Source organism: Rhinolophus sinicus, linkage group LG04 (assembly GCF_036562045.2).
Source record: "Rhinolophus sinicus isolate RSC01 linkage group LG04, ASM3656204v1, whole genome shotgun sequence".
Lineage (NCBI taxonomy): Eukaryota > Metazoa > Chordata > Mammalia > Chiroptera > Rhinolophidae > Rhinolophus > Rhinolophus sinicus.
The window spans coordinates 7,040,648-7,058,937 of record NC_133754.1 but is presented as its reverse complement, the minus strand read 5'-3'; the positions used below and the strand labels follow the sequence as shown (position 1 = coordinate 7,058,937).

General features: G+C 42.1%; 1 protein-coding gene across 5 annotated transcripts in view; it reads right to left on the bottom strand.

Moving 5' to 3' along the window:
- The window catches only part of ENOX1 (ecto-NOX disulfide-thiol exchanger 1), a 511,619-nt gene that overhangs the window by 206,709 nt on the left and 286,620 nt on the right, over positions 1 to 18,290 (bottom strand). The gene's annotated exons all lie outside the window — the stretch shown is intronic.

The following is an 18,290-nucleotide window of genomic DNA, read 5'->3' as shown; positions in this document are numbered from 1 at the left end:
TCATGGTGTGCTTACCAGAATCACTGCCATTGCAACCGTCACTTTTCTTTCCCAGTAAAGGTAAACTTAAGACCTGAGGGCTGATCTGCGGACATTCCTTTTTCTGCCTCTCCTATTAAAATGTGCATAGCAACTGTGGCAGCACAATTTGCATATTACAGGAGAGCTCCTGTCACAAGTTCCCCATGGGCTAGTTTCCTGAGCTTTTCCACTTTATGCCTTCAGCCCTCATCTCACAAGTAATTTAAGGGGCTAATGCATAATGCCTTTTGGATAAACTGAAAGAAATGAAACATTACTGACAATGCTGTTAGACATTTTGATAGTTAAAATCCAGATCCCTTCAGATAGATTCTCATAAAGGAATTCTTTCAATTATAAAAGAGCAGCAAGAACTCCCCCAGGACACACCAGCCATTCTCCCTGCAAAGTACATATTCTGACCCGTTTTTTTTCTTCTTCTATCGGTATTGGGTTTTAATTCACTGTTGGTCCACATGATGCCAGAATAATAAATCAGGTGGTTTGAACCTGTGTGTGGCAGGGGTTTCACTGTAGCCTCGCTGTTTTGGTCCAGTAGATCAAACAGAGGGAAAAGCTTGTAGTGTCATTTTGCTGTCTTAATCCAGCAAACGAAATTCAGAACAGTAGCCAACAATGGGAGCCGCTTTTTGGACATGTTATCTGCCTTTAGATGACACACTCGGCAACCAAGGATATGAGCAGGCCACTTTAGGAAGGGCAGCACATTGAAGCGAAAATGTGAATTAATACGAAAATGTGATGCAGAATAAAATAGAGGTTACAGTTGCAGCCTTCCAATAAGAGTTGTATTGAGCTCAAGCTGTTTCTGAATTTGCAAGTGCCTTGCTGAGCGCAGTTGCAAAAATTAGTTTATTATCAGGAGAAAAAGGTGATTTTTGAAATATATTAAATGTAATGCAATGGTTACAAATTAATATGTGAGACCCAGAAAAGTGTATTCCCTCCATGTCATATGATCACAGTTTTGTCATACGTAGTTACCTATTCTTATTTGACACTCTCACTGGTTTTCTTGTATTTGCACCTTTTTGACCCAAACCAATGAAAGATACAAAGTATAAGCAACGGGGGCTCAACGTGGAGGCTGACCCATGCTTTTACCTGCAAAGCATTGTTTGCTTCTCAGCCGTGGCCACAAACCATGTGCACAGCATTAATAAGTCGCACGTGACTGAGGTCTTGCTAACGTGGGTGGGGAGGTGTTAGAACCAGAGCAGAGAAGCCACTGAGCAAGCAGCCTACTTCCGGCTTCCCTTTCCTAAAACTAAACAGTAAACTGGCTATCAGTTAATAACACATTTAAAGTTAGCTGAGGACAGAGTTAATAGCAGTCACACAATATTGGGGTGAACAGAAGGTTGTCTGGTTCCCTACATATACTGAAACTCCATTGGGAAACTGCAGCGTTTTTGGTCAGAATGTCTTTCTGTTTATAATCTTCCTTCCTTCCTTCCTTCCTTCCTTCCTTCCTTCCTTCCTTCCTTCCTTCCTTCCTTTTTTTCTTTCTTCCCCCCTTCCCTCCCTCTCTCTCTCTCTCCTTCTCCTTCTCCTCCTTTTTTTTGTTTGCTTATTCTTGAGAAAACACCTTTGTAGATATGGGTGTTTTAAAATTCTGATCAGAATTGGCAGTGGGAAAGGAGCTGGGGAAATAATGGAGACTCCAGTACTTCTGTGATACAGTCACAAACCCTATGAATTTTTAATGAAGGAACAATGTCCACAATTAGATTTGAAATGAGGTTTTCTTTGTGAGCGCACTTATGGTAAGTGGAGTGTGAGTGGATTTTACTTCATATTCAGTAAATAATACAAGTGCAAAAAACCACCATGATTTAATAGAAAATAAAAGCAAATTGTTGATTGCTCATAGATCTATTTGCTACTCCTAGATTTACAGAATTGTGGCAGTTTTTGAAATCGTATTTAATTTTATTTAAATGCCACAGATATGCCAAGGAACTTAATGACAGAAAGTCATTTCAAACAGTCAAGACCTAAAGCTGTCCTTCTGTTATATGGAGACATTTGTGTTTGATTTGTCTAAAACTGTAATAAATAAATAAATAAATAGAATTCAGAACTTTGGGGAGAAAGCTATTAAACTTGCCATCTCAAATGAATACCAAAACATTTAATAGTTTAGAAGAGAAGAAAACAGAGTGGTGGGGGAGGGCTACTTAATTTGCATTTTGTGGCTAAAGCCAATCCCTTGTCCTCAGATGGCTGAAGATTCTAGCACCCCAGAAACTTGCACAAACAGCTTCCCCTTGCTGTTGGATGGCCTCTGGGCTCCTTTAGAAACTGCCTTCTGGTCACCTCTGCACCCTCAGTTCCTCCAGCCCCCGTCCCCCCGGAGCTCCCAGGACACAGGTCTTGCTACTCTTCCTGAAGCCTGACAAGCAAGACGCTCTCAGGAACTGTGCACTCGTGGTTCCCATGCACAACCCTGCTCTCTCCCCTTAGTCCCTTCTCTGCTGAAGTGTCACCCCCTGCGGGGACACCTGTCCTAATCTACCTGAAACAACAACTTCAGTTACCTTCTGTCCTTCTATCAGCCCAATTCTTCTCCGTACGATTTCTCAGTCCCTGAAGTTATATTACATAATTACTCCTTCAGTAAGTTGGCCTTCCCGAAGGACAGGAAGAATTTTAAAATATGGTTTCCCTGCTAAAACCGTCATCAGCCAAAACAGTGTCTGGTACGCAGCAGACATGCATCCTCCCTTCCCCCTTTCCCCCCAGATTCATTGAATAAATATGATGAGTATGTTGTGGGTGTACATATTTACACACGCACATACATACTGTATTAGCTGTGTTTTTTGTTTTGTATATTTCCTGATGTTTTGACACCTGGGGCCTTGCTGACACTGCAGGGGCAGCCCTGCCCGGTGGTAGTTATTCCTACAGATAGCAAACAACACACCTGGATTCACACGCTTTGAACGCAAACTACCCTCCAGAGTGCATAACCTCCTTCATTTCCTCTGGGGGACTCAGACACCAAGCCACTGTCCCCCTGCCTTCATCCCCCAGATCCAGGTACCAGACAACCAGAGATAGCCCCTGTACCTCAGAGCCCCAGAACTGTTCAAACAAGCCCATCCTAAGCCTGCAAACCCTGCTTCACCTGACCTTTCCCTTGGAAGCCACAGTAAAACCTCTTACTAGCATTTTTACCTCACTGTGTCTGCATCCTGACTGTCCGTGGTACTCGTGTGTGGCCCCTGTGGTGTGCCATGCTCATTCCTCCTGTATCTTCAAGGAAAATGATATATAATCGTCACCAGGAATTATGGTTTCCCTGGACTCACAAGAAAGAAAGTGACTGTGACATCTGAAGGACTTGAATGTAATTTAGCCCTCATCCTGGCTCTGAGATTAAATTATGGATTGTTTTTGTGGTTAAGACTGCTGGCTTCTACTTTGACCTTCAAGCTTTTGTGGGGTCTAGACACCATTAACTCAGGTGAGCAGCAGCCCTGCCTTGTTCTTTTTGCCAGACACAAATAAAGAACACTTGATACTGAGCACCAATAAATTGTCAATAAAACACATACAAGTTCATTCTCTTTAAATATAAGGAAATAATAAGGCCTACCCATAATTTTCTGAATTATAGCAAGCTCTAAAACTAATGAGGACACATTTCCGCCACTGGAAACACTCGGGGAGTTTTTTCAACACGTAAGAGCACAGATGTCCTCTTTCCATTCCAAATAAATATAGTTCACATTGTTCCATGGCCTGTGGTCAGATGCCTCGGTGATCTCTGCTGGAACACACCTCAGGCCAGGCTCAGCCTGGGCCTGCCGGGAGGGCATGGCACTGTAAAAACTCATCCTGGGAAACTGACCTTTGAGTCACCCTCACACTAAGCTCAGAGGAATGTGCCAGGTGGTTCCCCAGTAAAGAGGAGAGCCTGAGGCTGGAGTCTTCAGCACGGTAGGGAAGGGCCAGAAAGATATAAAGATGTCCACAGGAATGGCAAAGGGAGCTTCTAGAATGAACTGGAGAGAGCCTCACCCCCGTCAGTTGGTGTCTTTGGCAAGAGAACCTTCACTGGGCTTCCATAGCCAGAGGAGCTTGACTCTCCAAGGGGGGAGGTGGCATGGAGCCTCCCATTCTATGCAGCTGTTGCCACGCCGTCACACTCACACTGCCTGGACTGACATTACATATCTCTTTCCAACGTGGTCATCTTGCTGACAACCACACATGCCCTAATGGAAATACCTGACCCTGCTTAAGGCATCAGTGATATTAAGAGAATAATTTTCAGAACACTCCGGAAAGGTCTGAAAACTGTGCCCACATGCTTCAAAAACATGCTTCTCAAACAAATGCAGGGATTAAGCATTTACATCAGAGGAGACAGGAGCGCTGCCTCTGGCTGTTGGCTCTCCTTTCCCACTGGTGGCGCACACGGCCTCCTACTGGTGGCGCACTGCCTCCCATACACTGCCACTCATGGCGCTTCCCTTCCCAACGGCCATCACTCCCAAAATCTCCTCTGCATCCTTCCTTCTGCGCTCACATGAAGACCCACCTCGGCTGTAAAACCTTACAAGATCAGCTCTTTATGACTGCTTGCTCCCTCTCACTTCAGAATTTCTCAAGGGTGTTATGTCTGGGAGTTGAAGGTGAGACATGAAATCATTATTTTCATTTTTAATAGTTCTGTTTACTTTGAGCCACATGAAGTTGATGCTTCGGTGGATTAAAAATTAGTCAAATATTGGCAGTTTCACATAGTTCAAACTAATATGTGTCAGGAAGAAAATGTATTAGGAGAAGAACCGTAAGATTTTGCTGATATTATTGCTTAGGAAGATGCTAAAATAGATCCTTTATTGAGTTATATATAAATAAATAAGTAAATAAATGTTCTGGTGGTGCAGATATGGCAAAAAATGTGAAGCTGGTACCCACCATCAAACGACAGAACAACTGCATGCTAACAACCAGCGTCCGAAGTGCCCCTTTCACACTTAACAGGCCCCATTTTCTTGTGGCTATTTTCTTTGTGTGTCTGTGTGTTTGTGTTTTGTCTCCAACTAGTTTCCCCAACATTTAAAGGCAGGGAGCAATTTGAATAATCAACTCCTTAGCATAGTACCTTGTACACAGCGGACAGACCTATGACAGGGCTTTATCTGATCACTGATGACACTATCTCATCAGGAAACACCATTTATTTCCCTTCTTGTCATGTATTCCAATGCTGGAGACTGATGGGCCACGCTGTTCTAGCCAGGAAGCTTTAGACCAGGAGGAATTTAAAACTCAGGACTCGTAGTAGCATTGCATGTTCGAAACTACCAAGAAGTGTTGAGATGCAGGGCGGCCTGCTGGTCAGAACATGGGTTGACCATCTGGACTCACTCTATTTAACAGCATAAAATGCACAGTCTCCTCCGGCCCAGTCCTAACAGACAATGTCACAAACAGGTGGGAGAGAAGAGACTGTGGGAATCCAAGTTCTCCTAAAATATCCTCTTGGCACCTGTCCTCTCTGCCCAGCTACTGGCCACTGCAACTGGCATCAGGTTCACTTAAATACCACCCTTTAAAAAATGATGCCTGGGTCTTTTGAAGTGTGCGAGTGTAATTATGACTCACATACAAGTATTTCAAGACATTAACTAATGTCACTCATACAACCTATATATCTCATTTCTCTTTAAAATGTACATTACATGCATTTGGTATTTTGAAAGCTCTTGTAACCCATGCTTAAAAAAAAAAAAAAAAAAAAAAAAACTACAGTGGCTAAAAAAAAAAAAAGTGTGCCTACTAACAGTCTCTATTGCCATTTATACAACAATGTGCCTCCATTATAGGAGGTCGGTCACTAGGTCATATGTTGCAACCAGTAAAATTTTTAAAAATGTAGAAATGTGTGGTGAGGAGAGAGGAAAGACATTATTTTCATTGGGGGTGTTAGGGAGCATCGCAGTGAAGACAAATCTTGAAATATGGGCTGAATCTTGAAATATGAAAAATAATCTCGATAGGAAGAGGGAGAGGGAAGGTGGGCGGGCAGCTCCAGAAAGGAATGGCAGGTCCCAAAGTGTGCAAGCTACTGCCAGCAGGACGGCTTCTCCCTTCACCACTTTATATTTAAGTGAGGTTATTCACGTCATATTGCTCTCCATAGCTACACAATAACAATGGTGGCTTCGTTCTCTAAAATGTTGCTTTGAGGAAAATGTCAAGGGATTTAAATTCATGCTTCCTAAGTACAATGTTTTTTCTATATAAAGATGCTAGTTTATAAACTAGAAAACCAAAGCGAGCTTTTTTATAAAAGATAGACTCAAAAGATTAGAATAATTTTGACAATATAAACATGTATTTACTCACCAACTCAAGAAATACTAACACTAGGATTTTACTGCTCAAAGCATAAAAGCCATCATTTTAGTAGAAAGAAAATAAAACACATTTTTATAGCATAGAAAGTAGTCTCAGAATTCATTAGACAAAAGACCAAAAAGTACACAGAATATCATATATTTTAAGACAGTTTTAAGTAAAGTCATTGAGAGCAGATTCACACAGGTTTAATTAAACCAGGTTTGGAATGGCAGGATGCTGTTTGCGACCTTTGAGAACAGAGAAGAACCACATAATAGCCTTAATATTGACTGGGTACAAAGAAAAGTTAGTAACAACATGAGCATGACAGGACTCTCAGAAGAAAATTACTATGCCAGCCTGGCTTTCGTAAAAATCAGGACAGAGAACATTAATTCTAATCAGATCCATGCCATTGACTTACGGAAAACACCGTAAAAGTTCTTTTACAGTCATAACCATAGTGACTGAAAAGCAGATCCCACTATAGAAATAATTATGTCTTTACAAGAACTTCTCTTAGGAATTCTGATTCCAAGAGGATGAGAAATAAGTAGAAACAGTGACACAGAAGTAAAGACTGTCACAGAAGTGAGGGGAGAATTCTTAGAAAAACACTGGAAGGCCAAAATCCAGAAGGACTGGATTGGACATTTTGATAAATATACCAAAGGTACATAGTATATACTTTAAAACATCTGACAGGGAGGAAGAAGAAAAAATAGAAATACTTTTGGGGAAGGCCATTAACAATAAATAACAAAAATGACAAAATTGTTCGACTCCCATTTTGTGAGTCTCCTTCTGCAAGCAAAATAACCCATAAACTGGGAAGGGTATAATAAACAATGCAAGCATGAAATTTTAGCCCGAGGTGGTGGTGGGAGTGGGGAGAGGGAAGACATTATAGCTACTACTGTAGGAGATACTCTCAGAACAAGAAGCAAGTGTAAGACTCAATCCTGGAACCAAGGTGATATAATAGTAGGTTAAACGCTACCCACTTTCCTCTCTGGCGAATCTGAGGTTGAAACACATTTATCAGGATTAGTTCATTTGACCTTGAGAAGTTCATGCAACTTTGAAAACTACCCATGACTACTGGAATTCCCAAGAGTTGGCGCCAGTTTTGGAATGACAACCTAGCTTTGAAACTTGGGGAAAAAAAATAAAGGATGAAAGTAATCTTTATATATTAGAAGGAAAGCAGATATAGAAGATGGTCTAGATTAGTTACATAATACATCAAAGAATGAAATTAGGATCAATGGGTAGGGGATACGGCAAACTGGTTTCAGGTTCATTCATTCTTTTCCCCATTCACTCAGTGAATATTTACTTAACTCCTATGTGTAGCTTCATGTTAAGTTATAGGCCAACAAAACCTCCCAAAGAAAGGAGGTCCAGGCAGATAGGTCAGTATATTGGTAGGAATGTAGATAAATGGGTGGGTGCCTTCATTAAAACACAGCTTAATATAAAGAACACAATGGAAGAACTAATCAACTCTGCCAGTGGAGGTGACTTTATATTTTCTTGAAGGATAAATGAAGGTGAAAATTGGAGGTGGAGTGGGTATTAAAAAGAAATAAAAGCATGTTTTAGGCATCAACAACACTACGGGTAAAGACACTCAGCTGAAAAATGTATGGTGTGGTGTAGAAAGTGTTTTTGTTTGGTGGGAGCTTGAGGGGCAAGTGGTGAAACGGTGAGGAATGATACTGATACAGGCAGCAGCTGTGCTAAAAGTTTGATTTCCATAGGCAATGGGGACCCAATGGAGTAAATTGGGATCAGATTTGTAATTTAGAATGATAATTCTTATAGCAAAGGGGAGTGTAAGCTCACAGGGAGAGAGCTCGAGGAGCGTTAACCTACTCCGAGGCAAGGACTAGAGACCAGGCAAGATGAGACAGTGGCAGCAGAGGTGGAGAAAGGAACAGATCTGAAAGCTATTTCTGTAGACGGAAGGACAGGATTAGGTGAGCTGTAATATGGAGGTGATAGTCCAAGAAGGTAATATCAAAAAATTATTCTCAGGTTTCTGGCTTGAGGGACTTGGTGGATTAAAAAAGGGCGCAAGAACAGTTAAAGTTATTAATTTAATTTGGAAGGAGGAGATGTGCGCTTTCTACAGAGAAAGCAAATGCTTCCTTTACTGAGTCTATACAATGCACGAAAGCATGTTTGTCCCCCACGCAGATATCTGCTTCTTTCAGTAGCCACAGAGCGGGCCTCTGGGCCTGGCACACAGCCCCTCCACATTTGAAGGGCACTGGAGTGCCTGAGGACGTTTTCCGAAATACATACACTGGTCTCTACCCCCAGCAGATTTTGGATTCAGTGGATCTGATGTGAGGTCCAGAGATGATTTAAAACAGCTCCAAAGGAGATTCTGATGTCCATCAAAATTTGACAGCCACTGTAGTGTCTAGTCAATAAATAACTATTTGGTTAATTAATTAGAAGAATGAAGGGAAGGGGAGAAGGCGTCCTGAAGTTTCTGAAGCAGTAGCTGGCTGATCTATATTCCACAGCATGGTATTGAGTGGGAAGTTTGCAGATCCCTTTCCCTATCTTCCAATCTCAAGGTTCATGAACACCACGGGATGGTAGCCCCAGTTCGGGCTCCTGCAGACAGAGCACTGGCTGAGCAGTCTTTGCTCTGACTGGGTGAATCTTTTCTTACCCGTCTTACATTATCAATGGCCATCCTCTCTTACAGCGACCTGTTCTTTCACTTCATAATGTTTTGTGTATTGTAAATAAATATTTTTCTCCATTTCCTTTTTTCCCCAACGTCTGTCTCTCCTACTAGAGTTCCATGCAGGCAGGCATTCATTCTGTTTCTTTCACTCACTATTGTGCATCTAGCCCGAACCTAGCAAAATACAGTGGATAAATGAGCAATGAGCCGGATTTTTCTTGTGAAAAATTTTAGGCCACATTGCATCACTTTCAATATGCCTACAGATATGTCCATCAACATATTATAGACCCAGAAAATGGTTTCAGAACTAACAATAATAATAATAATGATAATAATAATAAAACATTTAGGTAGAGATGGGCTATTTTTAGAATTTTTACTTTGAGGAAACACTTTGGCTCCAAGAACTTTGAGGTTACCGTGTTTCCCTGAAAATAAGACCTAGCCGGACCATCAACTCTAATGTGTCTTTTGGAGCAAAAATTAATATAAGACATTATATTATAGTAATTATATTATATTAATTATATTATATTATATACTCAGTCTTATAGTAAAATAAGACTAGGTCTTATATTAATTTTTGCTCCAAAAGACACATTAGAGCAGACTGTCCAGCTAGGTCTTATTTTCGGAGAAACACGGTATATAAGACAACTCCTTATGTAAAATACATCAAATTAAAAATGGGGATACTTATCTAAAAGGGTAAAGCAGGCACAGATGTTTCACCTGAGAAATATAACTGAAACCCACATCTTGTTCCTTATTTAGATGTAAGAAGTCTTAGCCTCAAAGTCTGATGAACCTGGACTTTCATATCATTTATATGTTAATTACCAGGTCTGACAATTTGGCACAAAACAAATAAATGAGTGAAAGGACAAACTTACGGGAAACCCAAACTTCATATTAGCAGAAATTAAAAGGTGGAAATAAGCGGCTAACCTAAGGAGCTAGAAATGTTAGAAATCTCTATCCTACTTGTGATCACTGTGCTTCTATAAATCTGAACAGCTAAACGTTTGCTGACAGTACTTCCTACAAGATTTAACTAACTACTGATGCTTTTTGACATTTTACTGTTCTGAGATTGAATGTGATTTTTTACACAAAAATCAAAATCAGATTCTACTTTACCTAAAATTTGCTGAGCACCTTCTATATGCAACTTTCACATATATCATGTCATTGAATTCTCACAACTTTACAGAACAGAAACTGAAAATCAGAGTCACCTTAGACGTTTGCCTAAAACTTGACTATTCTAAAAGCTGCTAATTATAATTTAAAAATCCCCAAAGTATCATTGTAACCAGGTGAAAAAATGTATTATATAAAACCATATTTTAATTAAAATACTAAATATAAACCTCAATCATCAGAATGATAGAATACGATGTTCTAATTAATGATATAATTTGGCGAACTAAACTGTGTAATATTGTTTCAACTGAAGTTATCAAAAGATGTCATACATGTAATACAGCAATAACATGTATTAACATCATATGTCCTTTGATACGCTACACTGAGAAGGGTATATCACCTCTGTGGTATTCTTGCCAAAACGATAGAACCTCAATTTAATCATGAGACGACATCAGACATACTCAAATCAAACACATCCTACAAATAACTAACCAGTACACTTGAAAAATGTCATGGCCATAAAAGACAAAGAAAGACTGAAGAGTTGCCCTATTCATTTCTGATACTTTTGATGTATTCAGATTGTCCTTCTGAAAACCCATAGTCAGTAAGTACTGTGTCTCCCTGAAAATAAGACCTAGCCAGACCATCAGCTCTAATGTATCTTTTGGAGCAAAAATTAATATAAGACCTGGTATTATATTATGTTATATTATATTACATTACATTACATTATATTATATTATATTAGACCCGGTCTTATTTTACTATAAGACCGGGTCTTATATTAATTTTTGCTCCCAAAGGCACATTAGAGCTGATGGTCCAGCTCAGTCTTATTTTCGGGGAAACACAGTAGTACTGGATGCGTACATGTAGGTTTAAGAAATTGGAATAATTCCGTATCGCATCCAAAGTATTAGCTACATTCTACAATGCAAACTTGTTTTTATATTATAATATTTGCAATCTCCCCTGAACAATTATAGATCAAAATGGAGTCTCTATTAACCAGAGACTCCAGTTAACTGACTGCAGGTTACTTTTCACTAAGCTAAATTTACACGTCATTTCTTACAAAGGCTATATGTCTTTATCAGTATCTCGGCTCAGAGTATTAGAATTATGACGGCTATTTCCAGTGTCCAAACAGAAAGAGAAGTAACGCAAAGGTGCGAGGTGTGTGTATATGTGGGGGGGAGATTGAAACAAGAAGGAAGGAAACACTATTACCTTAAAACACATTCCTTAACCTGGGAATGCTACTAGAGGCTCCAGGCTAGAGGTGAGCAGCTTGCTTGTAAACAGGTTTTAATTTTTAATCCAGTGGACTAGATCAGATGCAGCTCTCCCACCTGGAGGCCCGTCCCAGAACCTACCTGCCCCACGGCAGGACTGCAGGTCAGCTGGTAACCATCACATTTGGTAAATGCCATCTCCAGGCAGCCACACAGCTCTGTGTGTTCTGATCCCAAGGACCAGTCATCAAAGTTGGATGAGATCTCACAAGGAGGTGGGGGGTTTTCTCCTTAGAGATTCGTTTTAGGAGAAAAGACACAGCCAATAAAAACATTTTTAAAAGTAGCGGTAGGAAGGAGGGTATATTTATGTTCGAAATAAAACTCTAATAAATAAAGGTCTGTTTTACTACTTAATTGAAATTGGGTGGAGGCATATATGCTGGTCCAAATGGGATGCTCGTGATACAAATGTCCCGACGCGAGAAAGGTCTCCTGGGAAATAAGGACACCTATATGGAGGGAGAATTGAACAGCGTGGCCCCAGCTTCCATGCATGGAGCTAAAAGCAGTAAAGAAGAACCAAGTCTGACAAGTCCCAAGCTCTCCCCAGACCCCAGATTAGCTGGGTGCTGGTGCAGGCAGGTCTCAGCAGGCCGTGAAAACCACAACACGTTTTAATAGCTAGGTTTGAATTTTAAAGGTACTCAACATTTCCAGTATTGTTGATTGAAAAAGGTCAATGCTCGAGTGTTTTGTGTATGCATGGTCTAAAAGCCCTAGGTTCTGCACATGGCATTTGCTGAGAATGTGTTAAACGCATAGTTCCAGAGCCCAGAACATGATTTTCCCTGAGTGCATTATTAAAGCACCTCTGCTGTGCACACCCCTGGGAGAAAAGAGAGGCAGCAGTGGCCTTTGCTCTGAGTGCAAAGGGACACTGGTTGCCTGAGTCAGTCACTGTGAACCTATAACCCCAAACCCACACTACTCTGCACCTCTCAACAATTCCCTTTGGACCAAGCTAGAAATAAGGACCATGGAAAAGTTTAAATACACCTCATATAAAGCTTCAGTTCCAAGCGTGGAGATGTGTTCCCGGAGTCCTTTTCTCTGCTCTGCGTGGGCATCCTCGTCAGTCCTCTGTTCCACTTGCACCTCAAGCTTTTACTTATACGGACTCCTTCCAATAAGATGCGAATTAAAATCATTAAATTCCCATGCGAGGAATTTTGTATTAACTGAACCAGAAATAATACATAATACATACCAATTTTATGACAGTGAGAGGAGTTACTCACTTTAGAAAACCAAGAATCTCTGTTGCATAAATTAAAAATAATCTTAGGAGTAAGCCCAGTGTTTTAACAGACTGGAAAAACATGAAATTAATGCCAGCTAAATTGTGATTGGAGTCCAGGACAGCCTTTCTTTATCATTTTAGGAAAAATACTTCTCCATAATAGGCAAATTCCCTGATAAATTCAGAAACTATCTTTTTATATAGATATTTTTCACTTGGAAATCTGTTTTTTAATGCATTTTAATGCATAATTTGATTTATAGCCGTTAGACTCACACACAACTTTCTAGAATGTATAATTCTTTGTGTAAAGCAAAGTGAATCTGTGATTTAAAAAAAAAATTCTATCCTATTTAGATGTGGGAAGCAAATAAATAACCACCATTTTCATAGACATGGTAGTATGTGGCGAGTCTTTCCCCTTAAAAATAAGAACATAAAAACTAAAGTCTTCAGGAAACTTTTTCTGGAGAGTCTGGTTTTTAAATTACGCTTTCACTTGATATAGTTTCCCAAACCTCAGAACCCTTATATTAAAAGAGCTAGTGCTGACATCATTTCATTCAACCCCATAAATCTGTACAGACCCGCGATGCACACCATTCCCTGGGCTCCACGATGTAAGATGAACCAGGCACCGTCCGCTCTTCCTGCCCGGGAGGAGCCCACCCCTGGGCTGGCAGGACACATATACAACTGGTTGTAATGTACGGGGATTGCATCCTAGTGGTACGAATAAAATGTTCTGGGAGCACAAAATGAAGAATGAACATTCTGGAAGGGGACTTGGGAGGAGGCAGGGTAGAGGCCCAGCAGAGGAGGTGACATGTGAGCTGGGTCTCAAAGGATGAAAATGATGAAACCAAACAGAGGGAAGCATTCCAAATCTGGGGGGGGAGTAGCCCATACATGCCAACTTCTTTAAGTGAGACTTTAAAAGAAGTACTTTACTTTAAGAAGATTTAAGTTTGCAACGTCCAACATGAAATAAAAATCACAAGCTAGATGGCTTCTTTCTTACTAGCCTGCCCTTCATCGCAAGTACCCTAGACGTGTACTAAGGAGAGGACTTCAAGTACTCGAGGAGAAACAGAGAAAGGGAGACAGCTTCCTTAACTGAAACGGAAATCTGAATTGGCTCTGTAGGCCCCCGAGGGAGGGATGCTACCACTAAATAAGAAAGAGCAACCTCGACAGTTATCCCTTTTCCATGTGCCTAACACACAAGTTAAATTAACCTTTTTAAGAACGCGGGCCTGCTATGAAAAAAAGTCTGCAGAGGGTGATCAACTACAGGGTTTATAAGCATTTTGCTCTGTGCTGGAACCTGTCTGGTCTCAAAGGATGAATAGTCAGAAGGCAGGAGAGCGAGGAGAAACTGATCCTGTTCTTTCAATAACTTAATCACATGCATTTCTCCAGTGGAGATGAAGGCTGGACTCCTCCTCTGCCACAGAGGGAAAAGCAAGGGGCGGAGGGGACGTCCCCTGGGTAGACCTGGAAAGAGAAATGGGTTCTGGGATGTCCCTGTCCTCAATTGGGTCCTAGGCGATGGCTCTAAGCCCCCAGGCTTCTAATGCTCCTGTGAAGATGATGGTTAAGTGGCTGGGAGACCGAGAAGACCACAGACTGGGATGGGCTTTCACGGGGCCTTGAAGCTAATTAAACCAGAGTTAAAAACCTGAGGGGGTTTAGGCTAGCTAGACTCAATATGCAATAAATCATATCTTGTTTATTTATATTGTGTAAAATTAAGTTCATTCATATTGCTATTTTTTTCAAAGATAGAGTGTGCATGTGTATGTGACGAGTGTGCCTGCGTGTGCAAGAGAGAGTTGAAAAGATAAACAGAGCAAGTGTGTGGATTGTGTTCATTGTTGACTTTGCTTTGAGTCATCCACATGTAGAGTCAAGTTGTAGGAAGAATTGTTTAGGGGGCGCGCCTTGGAGATTTAACCCTTTTTTATCCTCTGTGTAAAAGAAGGCAGCTTCTGAGAGCCGAGCCTTTGGCTTCTTAGATTCATGAGTCACCCGCACCTCTTCCCAGGTGTGCGGGCGGTGGGCGTGCTTGCCAGGGCTGCCCTGGGTTCTGGCGTCCAGATCTGGGGCTGCTGCTGACTTGCTGCCCCAGAAAGCAGTTTCCAGGCTCTTGGCCTCACATAGAAAGGTGCTGGCTCAGGTAGTAAATGGCCATCAACTGTGATTGCATGGCCATCAGCTGTGGCTAGTTGGCTGTCAGCTGTAACCAGTGAGCCATTGGCCACTAATATAACTGCTGTGGCTACGCTAGCAGGAAAATGGGGGCTAGCAAGAAGATGGTGGCTGGCAAGCACGGATTGCTGTTAGGACGGCAGGTTGCAGATTGTGTGGATCCTGCTTCCTGTGTCTCCAACCCAGCCGCCAGCGAGAATATAGTGATATGACTCCCCTACTTATGGCTCCGTGGGTGTTCCTTTTTGGCCTCACCATGTCCTGCGTTCTTGTGTGGGGAGCAGGAGCTGAGTCCCTGCAGGCCGCCCTGCATGACAGCTGGTCACAATTTTCTCAGGTAAAAATGAACAGTCAGGGCTGGGAGTAGACACTTTTCCTAGCTGTTTCCTTCTAGAATGTTCTCTGAATCAGTAGCACAATATTAGGTTCTGAAGAAATGTGTTCATCCTTCTGGATTTTATAGATCCACACTGTAGAGCCACTGTAATAATAACAATGCCCCACCTAGTGTCAAGTCAGAGAACGGTGGCACAGGCGTGCAGAGCGAGGGATGGCCCGGGCTCAGAGGACACTGGGCATAACTGCTGCCCGGCTCAGCTTTGTCATAGCCAACGGACCCAACTTAGGGACGCAGGACATTGTTTAAAAGAGTGTGTTTTACAATATTTGTGTATGATGTACAACACAAGCACAACAGGACTCTCTGTAAGGCTGCACGGAATCAACTTTCCTGCTGTTTTTACTGGCAGCTATCACCACAAACATAAGAGCCTCAGGGCAGGTGAGCTGATTGGCAGGCAGACCCTTCCTGATGGAAAACCAGGAGAGACACCCGGTGGACCTCAGCCAAAGCCTGGCATCTTACTGAGGTTTCCACAGACACTTCACCCTGCCTGTTTCATTTCTTTCTCTCCAAATCCTCCTGCAAGGAAAGCGTCTCTGACCGGTGACCAGCTGACCACACACTCTCAGAACTTCCCAGGTTCCATCCCATCTGCCCCCTTCTTACTTAATGCCATTCCACAGCCAAGGGAGGGAACAAACATAAATACGGGACGATGTATGTATCATTTAAAGAAACGATCTTTCTCATGTGTTTGACTCCCCTCCGTTAGGTGCCAGGGCAATTTAATTGGATTTTTTTTTTTTTAAATTTATTGCTACGTCAAAATCGCTTCCTTTTGGAAACCTCCTTCTCTCCCAGAATCCAGGTCAGCTGAGTGGGGTACTGTGGAGTATCTACTGCCTGCCAGACACTGACAGTGACATCTGGGCTGAGGGGACATCATGCGCCCAGACTCAGAAACTCTCCGTCATGTTCCTGGTCCTGCAGACAGCCTTGGGACTCAGACTACTGGCACCACATTTTACTTCTCATGACCAAGTTCTCAGTGGCAGAGACTTCACTCCTTGTTTATGATCCTTAAGCTGCTTCTCTTGATGGTTGAACCCATCCCAGCAGCTGCTTCTCTTTCAGAATGTTCCAGTGCTGATGAGGCTGATGGCTCTAACAACTCACACACTTGTTAACCTGCTTTGATCTCTTGGCTGCCTCTCTATGACCTCCATCACTAGTCAGCTTTCTGTCCTCACCGTCCAGTCAATCACTTGGACGTGTACCATTTACTAGCCCAATGCAATTTCTGCCCAACCCTCAGCCCTGACTTGCCAGTTTAATCTGCTTCTACTGTGACCCACATTCCAAAATCAGCTTGATTCTCAGCATCCTTAACTCCCTCATCACACGGCCCCACATTCCTGCCCATAATCGTCATGCCCATCCTGAGGGCAGTGCGCTCACTGACTACATTCAGAGTGATGGTCTCTGCTTGGTTCCACTGGTCTCAGTCCAGGTCCGGCAACTGCCATATTCTTGAGGACAACTTTTATCTGGTAACCGGCAATGAGGTAGCTCAAAGAGAAAGCCTGCGTTAGAGGGCCACCAGTGGTCTCTGATAAATCCTGAAGAAAGGAAACGTCTAGAATGTTTACTGACCATCTAGAATAGTGCCTGGTACACGCTAGGGACGCAAGACATTTTGACAGTTTATGTAAAGATATCTTTTAAATAACAAATTGCAAATGTTCAAGGTGATGACTGGATATTGCATGCTCCTTCCGGATAATCAGTTGCTTTATAGCTATATTCCCAGGGCTCAGCACAGGGCCTGGCTCAAAGTAGGCTGGGTACGTATTTGCTGAATTGAAATGACTTTGTGGAGAAAAGTATGTCAAAGGCACCTTTGGGGGACATCTACTTTCCCAGGAGTTTGGATGAGGCGGGTCACCTTAAGATGACCAGACAAAACTATGAGATTGGTCGGACCCCTAAATCTGCATGCTCGAGGGTTCTTGAGGCAGTAGCTGTGGGGTCTCTCCCACAGGTATGGACAACACAGGAGAGGAGAGAGAACTCTGCAGGACGGTCTGTGACCTAATGTGTGTCCCATCCTGCTGGGACACTCTGCTCCTTCGGGTTTGGCCCCGGTTGCAGGAGCTCCTGCTGACCCACTGCTCACTCACAAGCAACCACAGGAATCTGGGTGTGGACAAGCATCTCCGATGTCTGGAACCCCGTCAGTGAGAAGCAGCCAGCACCAGGCCCTCCCATGGAACCCGACACAGCTGCCACAACAGTCGGATGGCAGAGGGCTCACAATGTAATGCTTTTCGCGAATGGTATAAGGCTAGCGGTGAGAGGTTTAGTGTGGGTAAAGCTACTCAGAAATGTAGGGAACATTACACTTTGGTCAATCGAGGGAACGTGATTTTCCAAGTGTATTAAAACATGGTAGCGCTCATTTCACATTAAATATAAAGCGTCCATTTTTTAAATGTGCACAGCAATCTATGCTCATAATTGAGCAAAAAAGCATATGCAGACATAGAAATGCCCCGTCCTAACTGGTTCCTGGCAGTCATTTTCAGAGATGAATTTGCACACTGGATGTCTCAAAGAAGATTGGAATATTTATGGAAAGGTAAACCATGAATATATAGCCACTTGAAACATTATTGAACAAAAGTAATTTATACTACAGCTGGTACACTGCATTTCAGCCCTGCTTTCATTTTATCAGCATTTATCAATCAATCAGCGTGAACCTTGTAAAACATCTTCTCTTATTAGTGGAAACAAGCAATTGCTTGCAGATTTTATAGGAAAGCTTGTTTAATAATTTGCTAATTGTGCAAAGACAGATTTAATTTTTTTTAAAGGTGTCTCATTACCCCTGTGCATACACAGGACTTTAAACTCAGCCTTGCTAAT